This window comes from Haliotis rubra, unplaced genomic scaffold (genome assembly GCF_003918875.1).
Source record: "Haliotis rubra isolate DU_JTF1 unplaced genomic scaffold, ASM391887v1 Scf185, whole genome shotgun sequence".
Lineage (NCBI taxonomy): Eukaryota > Metazoa > Mollusca > Gastropoda > Lepetellida > Haliotidae > Haliotis > Haliotis rubra.
Genome location: NW_025765836.1, coordinates 246969 through 261210, shown reverse-complemented (window position 1 = coordinate 261210; position 14242 = coordinate 246969). Strand labels below are relative to the sequence as shown.

The 14242-nt window shown below is 38.4% G+C and overlaps 1 protein-coding gene across 1 annotated transcript in view; it reads right to left on the bottom strand.

Moving 5' to 3' along the window:
• Positions 1–13795, bottom strand: part of LOC124273841 (FMRFamide-like neuropeptides 7) — a 33387-nt gene extending 19592 nt beyond the window's left edge. The window contains exon 1 of the mRNA XM_046709149.1: positions 13694–13795. The gene's annotated coding sequence lies outside the window, so the exon portion shown is untranslated. The remainder of the gene's footprint in view (positions 1–13693) is intronic.
• Positions 13796–14242: the final 447 nt, after the last annotated feature.

Here is a 14242-nt window from a genome sequence, read left to right as displayed (position 1 = left end):
ATTCATGCTTCACTGCGGCATGGTATCTCAGTGGGCTAGCACTATAAAACCAGCTTAAGTCTTGGCTAGTACAATACACATACACACGCATGCACGTCTTCATATGAGCGAAATATTCTCAACCACGACGTTAAACCCAATTCACCTCACCTCACCTCACCTTTTAAAAAAGTTTTTACAAATTCTGAGATCCAACGCTGACGAATCGGCAATATTTGATCATTCCTTTTTTCGGGAGACTGTGAGTCTAAGTAACCAATTTATCATTCATTAAAATGCCGCTTTACATAAAGATGGTTAACTGTAGGAATTGTATGATACTGTCAACTGCTGGGGGCACGTTGCTATTCATCGACATATTTTCAGTCGGACAATGGACATATTTCTTGAACAAATTAGCACTACCACGCACACCTCGAGGGAGTTAATGGAAATCTGTGATCCAACTTTGATCGCACAGTCAAGAAGCTTCGAAACCACATTATGTCTTCAACCGGCACAAAAGAAACACACTTGTTTACATTCTTACATTTACATAGTTGAGTTCTCAATCGCGACTACCCTCACAGAAGAAGAACTGAGGTAAAAATCTTCCTGGAAAAATATTGGTTTCTGATAATGGAAGTTTTAGAAAATAATCAGTTTCTAACATTCATGTATGCAATTTCTGCGCAAATGACAACATTCCAATAAAAAGAAAAACAAAATCGTGTTTCAAGTGAATAAAGTCTTAAAAGCACGCAGTTGTTTTCTACATTCAGACTTCGGGATAAGAACAGAATCGTTATTCAAATCACCCTGAAATGTGCCACCATGCCTCAATGGCAAACATAGGAATGACAATACAATTTGATACACACTCATACAGATAAGTTGGCCAGGCTACAAATATAGTAGATTAAAGTGGCCAGTCTTGGCACAATTGGTGCCTCTTCTGATAATTGCGTCCCCACGGCGTTTCCATACTATAATTCACTTTTCGGTATGCTGTCCGCGATTTGGTTTGAAGGTTTATACTATTGACCCAGAGACAGTCTCATGTAATTCTCTTATTCCACTGAGTACACTTCTACTTATTCATCACATAGTTCGTATTTGCCCATTTTCTCTTCAATGTTCCTTTGGTTGACCACTGACATTCTTGTTTTCGGAACGACATTAAACTACGCAATCATTCTGTCCAAGTGAAATTCTTTAAGTGATACATACATCTCGTGTGTCATTTGATTGCGCTGTTGGAAGATTTGTCCCGAACTGTTGCCTTAGATCGGAGCATTAATGGTACAACAAAAAGCAAAAGACATGCTCGAGTACCAGCCAGCGTCTCCCATCAAGTACTCTCAACACCTCTAACGAGTAAGAGGTCTTTTCAGAGCAGTTGTTCCATAAACTCAAACTTCCTGGGTAGACGGAGAAGTACTTGCGTGCATGGATCTGAGCAACATGTTATGGCATGTTACGATCTAAGAACGAAAGGTCTGACTTGTACACTTCAGGAAGATTTATGTGACCACACAATAGGACAATGTGTCCAGGATTAAAACAACAAACGATAAACACCAGTGAAACGCATTTAGGCATGATCTGATTAGCCAAAAGGCAATTACAATCTGTTGCAGAAAAATGCGTTAAATTTCATTACATTCTTAGTTTCAAAATCTCTTAAAGTATTCGCCAAAGGTTTTCGAATAAATAAGTTCTTTAAATGTAGCTGTCATATTTGTTAAGAAGTACCCTTTCTTAAAACTTTGTGGAAGGATGTTGGTCCGCAAGAAACATCTTCCTCTTCTTGAAGAACTACAAAAGATTTTTACCATGATAATCAGAATGCAATCATACTGAAGATGATGATATTTACCCAACCTATGCAGAGGCCGGAATTACCGTAGTTAATCAATGCCCTTAACTACCAAGCATGCACTTAACGTCATTTCGTGTCACTCGGAGCGACATATGGAGACGGTCGCTGCTTGTTGAGGAATATGTTCTGCCGTGGCCAAACATTCAAGACCAATCTCCCATTCACTATGCTCATATTGGACAACCTCAGCTGTGCTCCATTGACGCCAAGCACAGCAAGGGTCCTCCCACACAAACAAAAGCCGTTCTGAGATGAAGCACACTGTAACGGCATCCGGCGTTGTTTTATTCGTTGACGACTACCACATGCTCTATTGCCGTGTTGCACGCGTGAGTCGCGCCGGTGACGGTATATGATTACGGACAAAGAATGGGCTGTAATGGCGATAGCTTATTCATGGCAATATAGAAATGAGTGTATTCGTTCACCGAATCAGACTATCGTGAGAACAGAAAAATGACATACATGTCCAGCAACGGCTCTAAAATTACCTATCTTTCTACATTTACTCGATACGAAGATCTAATTTCTATTATATCTGGTCTGGGAAATAGCGTTAACCAACTTGGAAGTGGAAATGTCTCTTTCATTTTTCATTTCATTATACACTGATCAGTAGCTTTGGAAGACACGGAATCAATTAACACGTCTATGTGCTTCATCACCTTGCATGAACTGTATCAGTTCCATGTACCTGCCGACGGCATAAGTGGTCCTGCTTGGTTTATGTAAATATTGGTACACGTCAAAATAGATAGCTCAGGTTTCCTTTCCCTTCAATTTCTCGGCAGATGTTCCTGGACCGTGCAAACATTGCGAGTTCTGAAAAATGAAACCTAACCACGATTGTTAGTAACACCAATGATGATTAGAACGGCATGGAAATGAAATTGTAAAAATTAATAATTTCAGACTACAAATACATATATTACGTTTCTTATTAAAATATGTTTTACATTTTCTGCCGCATGTGTCTCTTATATTGAGCAAATGAGTGTTCGAAATGTTGTGGCAGCCAATCTAGATCATTAAGAAGGATAACAATCTTGGGATGAACAGCTTCTTTATTACAGTGAGAGCGACGTTTCGGTGTAGGTTCTAACACCGTTAACAAGCAAGTGGTATTATGGAGTCCGCCTCGTGTCAGCTCTTAACTTCATGGTGAACTTTCATTTGCAATTGTTCATTAAATCTTTTTCACAGTTATGTGGACGTACAAGGTACCGGATGCTTCGAAAAGTCGTTTTCTTTTGTTTGTTTGAATATGATCCTTACTTTGTAAACACCACCATACTCGCGGGGTTCATAAAAAATGACAACGTCTACGACGTCACATACTGCATTAGATGAGGTTCATAGTGGCGTTACGCTAACTCACTCACTCACTCGCGTACATTTAAGGGTACCAGCTGCTCAATCAATTCCATCAACGACAAATTAATGTTGTAATATTTTGTTTTGAATATTTTTTAGGACTTTTACACAAATGTTGATCTGACTTGACGAATAAAATTATTGCATTGAATAAAATTATGCATGTGTGCGACATGTTTGGAGTGTTGTGTTTACAAAGGGCTCATTCTGGTGCGCCATTATCTATCCCTTCAGCAAACACTGCTTCGTGTTGTCGCGTAATTTCTATACAATATTAGAGATTGTTATCGGCGAATGTATTTGTAAATCCGTATTTTGCTTTTACTGAAAATGTACCGTTGTGCCTACATTTGACCACGTCAATATTGTGCCCATATTTCGTTCAAGGATATCATGCTTCAGTCCAAACACAAGGGGCCTGTCAGTGCTGATACTAATTAAAGCCACTGAGCCAGACATATTTACCAATATTGTTTCAATATTTGGCATCCTTCAATTTAGAGTGCTGCATTTCCCTGCAATTGACATTTCAGCTTGTATTTGGATCAGTATACTAAATCATGAAACTTTGCACATAACCATTCATATAATGTTTGAAATGTTTTACCAGCATTTACAATTTACGAGCACGTTTCCTCAAATAGTCGTTTAGATTGATCGATTCGGTAGTGCTCGTCGACAGTGAGTACTCATGTTTAATAGCCTTTATCAGCTCACTGGGAAATAAAAGAGGTAAAACTATTTCCCAATTTCATAACAGATCTGTCCTGAAACTGTTATCCATTGTACGACTACAGCTACATCACAAACATGTGTTCAAGAGGCACTTTGTTTTTCTAGTGATGGTTTAAACACTGATTCCTTACCTGTCACAAACACATGCCAGGGCAAGTCAATTGTTCAGGTGAAATGATGAGAGTACTGCTTCCCTACCCGTCACAAACACATGCCAGGGCAAGTCAAGTGTACTGCAGAAAAGATGAGCGCACTGCTTCCCTACCCGTTACAAACACATGCAAGGGCAAGACAATTGTTCAGGTGAAAGAAAACCCATGTTACAAGTCATAGCAAGGCGTCAGACATAATTTTGTTTCTGAACAGTCAAATTTGAAAATGTCTTCCAAAATCTCCAAGTCTGGACATATAGGTTTCGACATATAGGTAAAGTTAAATTTGGAATGTTGAAGTCGTCCCTCTGGTCAAACAACCATACAGGTGTTTTGTCTCTGAAGAAATCCGCAGATATTTAAATATAGAACAGATTCGTGGTGCTCTTAATCATGCAGTTAATCTTATTTCACCAATTTGCAAGAGAACGCCTGATGCCAAGGGGCTGATGAAAATAAACTTAAGTTTAATATGTATCAGCTGATAATTGGTGATCAAAGCTGATGGATACGAGAAATTTGAACCAACGAGAAAACTGAAAACTGAAAGGGGAAGTGCACACAGTTACTATATGCTGATGTCAGTGTTAAAGTACAGGCAATCAGCATAAACAGAACCGGACCGTAGTGGTATTTTTATCACGCTCAAATTGTAACATGTGCGTGCGTTTCCTGAAATTAAAGCTATTAAAAAATATATATATGTTTATGTTAGAACATTTGGCCCGATTATGTTTGTGCTCGTGTTTTTATAATAATTCTTCCCCAAAACGGTAAACATCTGAGATTTGCATCACCTGCGACATTATTCCTACACTATCGGAATGCAACTAGAATTCTATATATTATATGTTTATCAATGATAAATAAATTGAGACCGAAAGATACCTAGCAAACTACTACTACGGCTAATACTACACCATATCGCAGACTTAGAACATTTGAATAATTAAGTGATATTTTGTAGCCCAACACACATTACGAAACTGCATTAAGCTAACCTCATTAGTGTGACAAGTGGGTTCTTGTGTACTGAACAACTATATACCCCATATGATAACCACCGTGACTCATTAGATTTCAACGGTTGCATAGTTATTTTAGTGGATAAATATTGTGTGCTTTCCTATTTGTGCGTTGGTTGAGCATTTGATTGTCGTAACTTTAAGTTTCGTAGCAAAGTGTTCATGTATAGTTTGAAATGCTGAAACGTTTTCAGTCATTTTCTGAAGCACTCTCTACGGGAAATCGTGTAAAGACGTGACGTTACTCTGAGTCTGACATGACGTCAAAAGCACGGGTGACGTCACGTGCTTCTGTTTTAACTGAGCTCACCTGGTCAGCAGAATGTGGAAATTCGAGCTTGTTCTGAGTGAATGAGTTGGTGTAACACCGCTTTGAACAGAATTCTAGTTGCATTCCGATAGTGTAGGAATAATGTCGCAGGTGATGCAAATCTCAGATGTTTACCGTTTTGGGGAAGAATTATTATAAAAACACGAGCACAAATATAATCGGGCCAAATTTTCTAACATAAATTTATTTGACGTGGTTTTCATACCGCAAGCCAAATGAGATTTATTTTTTCTCGTTATATGGAACTGAGAAAAAAATACTTATGAAACGTATTCATGCACAGAGGAGATTTTACGGATTTGTTTCCTAATTAAGCAGCATACACTCCTGTTGGTGTTACTATTAATTTGGTTTGATTAGGAAGAACTGTGGTGGCAATCGTTAAACAACATGATATAGATTCCATGTGGAGAGAATATCATTTTAATTCTATGCTAGCTATGCTCGATAATCGTAGTTATTGACAAGGGAATGTTAACTTACCTTGAGAGAGTTAGTGAATTTGGTTCAAATTAAATTAGAATAGTAGTTCAAGAAAGTCCGAAGTGATAGCCTTATTCCTGGAATAAATACTGGCATATTGAATATGAGGATCCCTGCGCTGAGTGATGTGATGCTTTTTGATCGTTATCCTCGGGGAAGAAATTCAACTGGTTGAAGTACGGAGGTGATATCTTGTTTCATTTTGTTGACCATGAAATAAGTATGTCCAAAACCATTAAACCTGACAATTTAAGCGGATATCTGACGTCCGTCCTGCTAAGCCGAGTAGCATCAATGTATCGAGCACAATATCGATACGCATGCGCAATGATATAAGTTTCCAAGCTAGTGACCTCCAAAAGCACGTCTAATGTCCTTAACGTCAGCCCTCACCGGAAGTCACCGAACAGGACAGCTTTGTTTAAAGATGGCCGCCATTTTGAAACACGGTGTCAATGATAAGTCAAGTGTTTCAATCAGTGGGGAGAAATCCTTTAATTCAGATTCTAATCTTTTCCACACAGCCGGTTAATGGCAGTAAGAGCAACACGACTTGTTTAACCTGATGGGTTCTTTGATATGTCTTTCTGATTGTCCAACTCATACACCTTAGATTCTATTCAATTTGATAGATTTAATAACTACAGAATTATCGACAGTTGATAAATATATATCTTGTATTGATAATTGTGGACTGATGAACGCACTTTTGTAATATGAATACAGTATGACGTGTGTACGTATAATACTGGAATTATTGATCTATGTGATCATATTCTAAAAAACCCAGGAAGCATTGTGATTTGAAACAGTGACTATAAATAATTGTCTATGAAATGTAATACCTTGAGAGAAGACAGCCCTTAATTATCACCTCATTATTTATTGAACACGGCTGGTGGTTAGCGACACCGCGCAGGCTGGAGATTGTATTCTATGAATATTCTAAATGAAGCGGAGATATAAAAATACATCAATGAATCTTACGAAGTTAATTACCAAAAGGGCGAAACAGATCCAGGTGTTCCTATATGAGAGGTAATTGTATTTTCTCTCTGTACCTTGTAGAGGACATAAACTGTAGCAAAGAAAGCCCGAAAGAAAAACCACAGCCAAGCACCAATGGGTAACCACAAAAAAACCAAAAAAAACGCTCATGCGACTATAGGGAAGCCTTTTTTTGTAATCAGTCTTGCAAGTGGGTATTTTGGCAGTTTTTATACATTTCAAAAAGTAAGTATCTGTTACCTTCTTGCGTAAATAGTGAAAAACAGCCAAAACTCGTGGCAAAACACCCACTTGCGTCAAGTGGAAAGTTACGAGTGTGAATTCTCTCGACAAAGCGTGTGATCTGTATCTTGGGATATTCTCAAATCAACAGAGACGCCATAGCAACCACGCGTACGTCACGAACTGTGATGGGACTAGGTGTTTCTCCAAATACTTCTTTCCTGCTTCGGTTACAGCACCATGACTAATGTCAAGTGAATAAACAATGTTGACATGTGTCAAATTATATCAGCTCCCATTGGCTTTGGAGAAGGAAGCCATGTTGTTCATTGCCATTTTGATTTTCCATTACACGTAACAGAGAGAATGAGTGTGTGGATGGGTTGGATTTAACGCCAGTAAGATCACTTAAGGGTTCTATTGCTGCGTGTCAACTTAGTGTGGGAGAAAGGACCGAGGGAGACGGGTGTTCGAAGTTTTTCACTCGACAAATCAAGGGCCATAATCCGATGAATTCCGAATCGGAATCGAAGATCACAGTACAAATCTGAAAGCGATGCCTTTCGACCACTGGACTACATGTAGTACGGGGCGGTGGGGTAGCTTAGTGGTCAAAGTGTTCGCTCCTTACGCCGAAGACCCAGGTTCGATTTCCTACATGGCTACAATGTGTGAAGACCATTTCTAGTGGCCAAGTGATATTACTGGATTATTGCTAAAGCGGTGTAAAACCATACTCACTCACTGTAGAACTCTTCTGCAGAAATGGCAACTCTTTCATTTACGAGGAGCATCTGATGCTCTCACCATATATACTGAGAGTACCAAATAAAGGAACACAGGAAATTTCGAGCGTTCCTTTAATATGTTCCAGTTTTCAGCACCAGCTTTGAATAGCGAAGTGGGAGGAAATCTGAGAATAAATTAAGGATCCCTGCCATGGAGTGGTGTTCCCTTATTTGTTTCCCTCTGTATATAAGGGAAAAGTATCAAGAATAAGATGTGATATTTAAGTATGCGATTCTTTGTTTTATTAAACTTCTACGAAGTTGTTGCTGTGGTTTATCAAATGTAACTGTATACATGACTTTCGTCAGAGACTGTTTGTTAGCCTGGTGAATATGCATTTTCTTGCATAGAAATAAACGTTCTTCTTGTTGGGATAGGACACATCGATGTGATCGCAAACCCTTAGGCCAATGCAAACGGTCGACTTCCTCAAACAACTGACACATTCAAGTGTTCAAGTGATTGGGTTTTTAGAAAACGGCAAAACCGTCTACACACATATGAGAAATGTCTGCAGAAAGTAAAATATGTGACATTCTGAATGCAATATAACACGTCATTAACTATCAAATAGTAATGATAAAATACGTTTGCGAAAATGATTTGAAATTTGGATTCAAAACGAGTTTTTGGTGTTCATGAAACGGGTAACCTGATAGTTTTCTTTAAACTCTCGTGCAGTACACAAATATGTTTTCTTTTTTTATGGATATGTTCAACATGCATCATGATAATCTATAATGGGATGGGGTGACCAGGCGCGATGACGTAATTGATGCTTATATAGACAATCATGATGTAAATCACGGGATTGTTTGGTTCAGATCATTTACAAACCGCCGTCCTGAAGCTGGAATGTTGCTGAGTGCGGCTTAAAACAAAGACAAACAAATCTCGCAGTCTTTCAGTGGCAACTTTCTCGTTCAGTTTTCACAAACATGCCAGTCCAGATTAAAGAATTTGTCGCTGACAGAGATAAGAATTTGAAATTTGTTACCTTCTTCCGTCTTACCTATGTTTAACAGCGTCTCTCGGACTTTGTCATTGCGGGGCGGTGGGGTAGCCTAGTAATTAAAACGCTCGATTCCCCACATGGGCACAATTTCTGGTGTCCCCCGCCGTGATATTGCTGGAATATTGCTAAAAGCGGCGTAAAACCATACTCACTCACTTTTGTCATTGTATCTCAACTACCAAAAGCAAAACTTATCAGCAGTTGATAATTTTACTGTAAGTATTCAATTCTAAAATCATAATCCATATTTTTTAGTCCTGCAACACGCCATCTGTGATATAGTGTAAAAGCTGCAGTTGATCATATGTACGAGGCGTCAAGGATGAAGGCTTTATTCCCCTGTAACCATAACAAATAATCACTTGCTATGAGCCGGTCTCAAATTCTAACAAAACCGCACAGCAGCCGAAGATTGATGTGGTCTGGGTGCTGGTTCAAGTAGCAATATAACATAAGGTCAAAACAAGACGGTGTTATTCCAATATTGCCGCTGTATAGCGCATAGACTGTGGACCTTGCGGTCTGTAAGCTGCGCACTTACTGAAATAAGGTTCCGTAAATTTTAGTTCAGTTCTTTTATTAAAGAGTTGCTAGACTCAAACCATCTGTAATCCCATTTTGTTTCAAATTGTTCTGTGTTTGTCTGCTAACTTCCATTTAATGATGTTATTCAATGAGAACATTTCTCAAGTTTTCAAATTAACTGTATTACGTTAAGGTTCATGTGGGTTGTCATTCATGATATATTTTGTGAGTGACGACTAAAGGAATGACAGCTGTCTTGGGACATCTAGGAAATCGATACTACGTCGGCGTAAGGTATGTGTTTTGTATTTATAGCAGGTTAGATAATTAACATGCTTTGCTTAAATATGAAACCGGACAAATTATACCGTTAAAGGCAGACGGGGGCAACGTCTTTAATTACATCTTGATATTTTATATGTCTTAGATCTGACAGTGGCAGCGTAATTATGTTCATTTCATTTCTGGTGATATTTATTTATGTGTTTGATGGTAATTAGTGTCTTGGTTTTCAATGCTATTTTGCTTTGCGCGCAATGGAATCTGTATCGCCACGTAATTGAAAGTAGTTCTTTGGCGTTGACTCTTTGTAGTTTATTCAAATGCGGAGTAATGTTCATAGTCTTGAAAAACGATGTACACGTATCCATTAGGTGCAGTTAAATATGCATGCGCCATATGTATCAGGTGTGATACGTATACTTCAATGTATGGAGTCCTCATTTTAACTGTCCATTAGTTTTAAGCAAATATCATAAGTTGTTAACATGCAAAGATAACAGTTTACTTATAAAAAATTCACTATTTTTTAAACATGCACTATCTAAAAGGTATTCTATCCAATGCTAGAGGAAGCATGTATGTTTAAATCTATATAAATGTTTAAAAAACATTGTCTATACATCATATATCACATTTATTGTACACGGGCCAAGGCCTTTATACCGATTAAATTATTCTCTCTCTATTGGACGGCCATCTTTTCTCTGACCATGGACCAATGAATACTTCATCGGTATGAAAGACTCCTACCGCAACATAAGTAAATGATAAACCACTTTGGGAATGTCTGAGGTCGATATATCATATAGAATACGTCGAGTGTATGTCCTTTTTCTTATTTTCTATTATAACTTTGAAGTGCTTTGCTCTCTTATCCTGAGGCAAGGACAATGTGTGGATATGACATTTGGACTGCTCAGAACACATTGCGAACACAGACAAAGGTAACCATAGGCTTGAGGAAAGGGTAAGTTGATTTGGTAGGGGAGGACATGCTTACCCTATTCGCTAACACCTGGTGTCATACCTGATTATCAGTGATCCGTTCACGTAATTTTCTCCTTCATTTTCCCGTTTACGTCCAATGGAATCTGCTGATTTCATTGACGTTTAATAGTTTCCCAATATTCTTCAAATATCAGCAAAGAGTCATAAGAAATGGAAGTCGCACATTGTACCAATATTGGAATCAAACCCGGGATGTCAGAGTCACGTACCTTACCTCTGTCATAAATTGGCAGAATGCGGATTCTTCTTATGGAACACAAAGAGTGTGTCGTGATGCTGTAACACTAATATGATTCATTTTGGAAGGAATGGTCGATCTGTTAACTTACTGTCAAGAAAGGCTCCCGAAATTGATGTCTATGTGACAGTCTAGACTTAATAGCAGGTTGGTAGCCTTAAACACTCATGTCTTCAGATTTATTAGTCTAACATCCCCACAGCATGTGAAATCTGAGAAGCAACATGTTAAATAATTCAAGTATATATTGCCAGGAAGAAATGGTATAACATGTATATGTGGATGCGTTAATGGACACGGTATGACATGCATACTTCCCTTGGTACTTCAGTCGTATCAGATGTGTTGGAGAATAGAGTAATATTCAGTGCAGGCAATAAGTACGCTCAAACCAATGCCCGTGTGGCTTCTAATGTTGCTAAAGAAGTGGGAAGTATTGTGGCAAATGTGATCGACTACAGCAAATGAGACGTTGTATCACTCTCTTTACGTCACTCCTGGATACAGCCATTAAGCCTGACACCAGGCGATGGTATGTCAGATAACAACATAATTTCCTGTTCTACAATAATGAGACAACGAGGCTTCGTACATTACTTTGTCAATGTGGGCCGCCTGGAGGCGTCCTTATGTAATTTCAAATGACATAATATAACTTTGCAGAGTTATTAATCCAATTTCGGCATGAGAGATACGAGTGTTACGCATTCTTTTCGGTATAGCTTACGACAATTTTAATTCAAGACAAATTAATGTTTGATCTAATACTATTTTCAGTACAAGTTTCTTTTAAATAATGTTGTTTTCTAGCAATTACCTCCCCCCACACCTCTTTCCCACCCACCCCCACTTCCCCACCCATCACTCCTTCTCACACCTCACACACACAGACATATAGTGATCGTATTTATTCTTACTTGGAACTAATGCAGCCTTCTCTCACTATGTAAACTCACTTTATGCAGAATGCGCCGATGGCTTCTTATGCACGCAGATAATGAATTTCCCTCAGGATTGTTCAGACGAACAAATGTATAAGTCAGTATCCATGCTTTGGACATGATCGGTGGTGGAATAAGTAATATATTAGTTGGACTAGAGATAAAAGGCGTTCGATTCCACACATGGTTACGGTGTTTGAAGTCAGTTGTTGCTGTCCTCCTCCCTGACAATATTGCTACAAGATGCTTAAAGCAACATACAGACGTTGACAAACTATTGATGCTCTTCCATACAAGCTTTCATCCTCTGTTTCATATTTCTCCTTTGTGGAAGGCTAGTCATGTAACTTATGAATTAAAAAGTAACCTTATTGTCTTCAAGAGTAAGAAACCTTCATTTCTACTGACTCTACTGTTGTATTAGAGGCAAATATTATCGAAATACCATTAAGTGAATTTGATCTTGTTTTGTCCTTCAAACCAATACCAGATTGTCTGTAGTTATTCCCATTATTCAGATGTTCATTAAGAAAGCAACAATTTGAGCGTGGCTGACGTACAGGTTGTTCTGTGTAACCGTGAACCCATACAAGTGTTTTCATTACTTGTATCCTTGTATTCACCTCACAATAATTTTCTTCAGGAAAACATGGTCGAAGTTTGTACAGTGATATTGCTTAACGCTGAATCAGTAGTATCTTAAGCGGATGCTAAATTATAAGAAATTATAAGAAATTATAAGAACACATATCTTGCGTCCATTTTCGGTCAATGTCTGGACGTTGAACCTTCGTGGCAGAGACTCAATCGAGACATAATAATTGTATTTAAGGTAAGTATCATGTCTGCATTGATAATATCCATAATGCATTCTGAGGATGAAAAGGGAGTGAATTTTTAAAGCCATGATTACAATCCCCAATCAACCGGACAACACCAGCTATTAAACTATGAAGTCATAAAAATACAGCATCGTGTAAGACGTGTATTATTTCTCAACGAATCTCAATAGATCAATGTGTAATATTACTGTTATATCCATTCATTCCACCAGCAATTGCAATATCTATTTTATAGTTCCATTACTTCCCATATACAAAATGCCATGACATGTCTGCTAGTCGTAACCGTGGAATTCATTTCAGGAGCCATCATTGCAGATTCGTCTTTCTTTATTGGTGGTAATATAGTCTGATGATTTAATGATGTGCGATATCATATATATATCAAAACACACGGCATCTTGTCAGTGGCAATGCCAACATCTAATGAAAATGGATTTATCAAAGATTATACGTTAATAAGGCAAGGAAGGCCCAATGTCTTACTCGCCATTACTTACGTGCTGCGTAATAAAGCCTATCGCAAACAACTCTTCAGATAGCAATGAAACTGTGATATCAATAGCATAAAGAACTTTGGCGTAAGTCTGGGATCGTACTTTAATGATCGTAAGAAGAATTGGGTGAAAGCAACCGGAGCAGAAAATATATCGTCAAAGAAAGTGATTTATTTCATCCTATTATCATAAAACCTAGTCATCCAACATATACAGGCAAAACTAGATACCACATTTATGAATTTGGTTCCAGGAAGAGCAAAAACTTTTTGTGCATATTTTATGCAAAGTACAAAACGTTAAACTTCGAAATAGTTAAATGATTCCACATCATATAAACTAGCGTGCTGTAGCGTTGTACTTACATGTATGGATTCTGCGAGGTTAGGTGCGATGTTGCCAGTGATCCTGCAGGTCGCGATGTCTCTACTTCCAATCTGTCTCGCAGTATCAAGGGCCGAGCATCAAGTCGACACGTTATTATATCGTGAGAAGGACCCCGATTGGTCGACGTCACAGCCCGGAAGCCAATCAATTCTCAGTCCCGATTGGTCGCCTACTCACCTATGTTGAAAGACTGTTTACGTCCTAGGACCATGAGTAGGAACTATTCGATGAGAATGGCGACAATGGTGAGAATATTGAAATTTCCTCACACCGAGAAAATTTGGCGGATGCTGCGTTAGAAATCGATATTATAAGCAGATGAGGAGTAACGAGAAAAGGATAGGTGTAATGGTAATACTGAAGAAGGTGGGTGTGCAAAGTAACCTCAGCCCTCACTTTACTGATACATTAAGTAAATGCTCCACCAGCCATGCTTTAAATAGTACTTGCTTGTCGGCTACGATTAATAGAAAATATCGCATGAAATGAAAGACCCACAAGTGTTAATGGGCACTTTAATGAGCACA